The following is a 2,738-nucleotide window of genomic DNA, read 5'->3' as shown; positions in this document are numbered from 1 at the left end:
GTTATAGAAGAAACAGTACGAGCTAGTTTCCTTCATTGAGGACCCTATTTTGCCATTTTGATTTTAAACGCTGGGCAGGCTTGAAACTGGGAGTGTCTCAGGTCCGACTTTTAGGCTCATTCTGAGGCGCTCCCATAGGCACTCTGCCTGCAAAAATATCAGCAGATATTTTTGAATCGTGCTGCAGAAGCCTGTGGGCAGGGTTAATGCAGCCAAAACCTTGCAACTGCGATGGGTACCTCCAACTGTGCATCTGCGAAAAAAAAAGATAGAATGCTGCTCCCCTGCCACATCCCTCCCAGGCAGGATAATGCCTCCCCCTGGCCCCCACAGATATTGCCGCACCCCCACATTACTGACCCCCTCATCCACTCAAACCCCAGGCCAATCGCGGGCCCTGCCCCCCTTTCCCACAGTGATCTCAGGCAGAGTGGCAACAGACCCCCATTCCTCCCCACTGATCTCAGGCAGTGTGGCAGACCCTTCCCATCCACCAATCTCAGGCAAAGTGGCAGTGGTTCCCCCCTCCCCTCCACTGATCTCAGGCAGACTGGCAGCGGTTCTCCCTTTCCCCCCACTAATCTCAGGCAGAGTGATTCCACTCTCCCACACCCCTCCCCCCAACCCCAGACCCTCCCGCACAAGGTCCCCATCTCCTCCTGACTCCGATGGCTGTGTGACACCTCCCTCTCTCTCCCCTATCCCCAATCATGGAGGTACTCATCTATCATCCATCAGCACACCTACAAGGGCTCACTTGCCTTCCCCTCAATGCTAACAAGCAAATTGCACGGAACTTGCTGGAATGCTCTGCCAAACTGTCTGCAGCTGTTCTGCCCTAATGTGGGGCAGCTCCATACAAAACCCAACAATGGACAAGCAGTGCAGAAAAAAATAGCCATATGATCAGCAACCCTCCCCCTCCACCCAATTGATTTTCTGAGAGTGACCTCAGGAGACTGCTGGATGCGGCAGAGGCAAGGCAGGACACCCTCTTCTGCGTCTGCAGGAGGACGCAGACCCAGGGGGGCTGATGGCAATGCAGTATGGGAGACAGTTGCCACCTCAGTTAGTGCCATGGCACTGGCCCCCAGAACACAGCAGTGCTGCAAGGAAGTCAATAACCTCATCCAGGTAGCAAGGGTGAGTGCTTAACCCCATCTAGCATCTTCTCCCAAATCGCCCCTTGATCGTCTCATCCCCAGCACTCTGCATGCTTCCAGTCCCTGACCAAAGAAGCTTATTTCAAGGTCAAATACGACATCCATGATCATCCAGTTCAGCCTCAGTTAGCTAAGCAGGCAGTGCGCTTGCCCTTTAAAGGCCACCGTCTGATACTCTGCAGGATTCAGCCCACCACTTCTTTCATAGATCCTTCTGTCTCCACAGGAAAAGACTGACCAAAACACCAGAGAGCAAAGACAGTAGGTGAAATATGGATTCTGTATGCTAAACTCATCATACAACCCACTAGTACAGCAATACTTGCAAAAAAGCATCATTGTCCCAGCTTTCTGACCTTATGAACAATTTAACTCCTAGTTCCAATCCCATTCTTCGCTGACAACTGGGCTGCATTCAAAAGCTATATGGCTTGAGATAAATTCTGATTTTGTTCTCTCCACGAGTTGAATAATATTCCTAGCAATAAGATTGAATCGGAAATAAGCAGATTAAAACTCTCTCTTATAATTGATCAAGTTAAATTTTCTTAAACTAATTGAAGAAACCAATACAATTATTTTGGTTAAATCAATTCAGATTTAAGGAAGCAAGATGCAAGCAACTAAAAACAGATTGGATTAAATTGTTGCATAAAATTATTTTTAAAACTGATTCATATCTCAACGCCATCTCTCAAAGCTTTCACTTTCTCTGAATAACAAGTATCCTCCAAGTATTGGGTATATTGAAACAATTGTTGTCCTTATGATATAGTCCATTCCCTAGCCACTGACCTCATCTCTCTTTGTAGCATCTACCTGAGGCTGAACTGGATGATCATGGATGTCATATTTGACCTTGAAATGAGCTTCTAATTATATATCCATACCTTCAGAGTGCCCATTTCCAGCTCTATAACATCACCTGATTTGGCCCCTGCTTCAGCTCATCTGCTCTTGAACCCCTCAACCATGCTTCACTAATTTTAAACTTTACTATTTCAATGCGGCTCTGGCTGGTATCACATCTGCACTCCATAAACTCTGCTGCTGCATCCCAAACATGCACTCCCACTCACTCACCACCTACTGCTTAAGCAAAACTTGATATTATTACATTCACCCTCGTTTTCAATTCACTCCATGGCCTCGTCCCTTCCTATATGTGTAATCTTCTACTTCACAGTATAGACATGCTCAACCATTCTAGCTTGTTGATTTGAATCCATCCAACATCATCTGATTTTCAATGCCAAAGCTGTAAGCTCCAAAATTTCCTTCTTAGACTTTTTCACCGCTTTCCTCCTTTATGATGCTCTTTACAACATACCCCTCTATCAAGCTGTTGGCCATCTGCCTCCAAATCCTCTGTTGCTTCGTGTCAAATTTTGTTTTACAGAACTCCTGAGATATTTTGTTACATTAAAGGCACTAGATAAATACCAATTGTTCTGAACCTGTACTGTTCCACATAGAAGAATGAGTGATCCTTTAATTTTTTAAAAATATCACTTATGAACAAAGAACTGTATTTCAACATTTATTTCAATGATTTTCCACAAAATTCTGAGCCAG

Source organism: Carcharhinus amblyrhynchos, chromosome 27, assembly GCF_965287045.1.
Source record: "Carcharhinus amblyrhynchos chromosome 27, sCarAmb.v2.hapA, whole genome shotgun sequence".
In the NCBI taxonomy this organism is placed as follows: Eukaryota; Metazoa; Chordata; class Chondrichthyes; order Carcharhiniformes; family Carcharhinidae; genus Carcharhinus; species Carcharhinus amblyrhynchos.
This window is presented reverse-complemented; position numbering follows the sequence as displayed.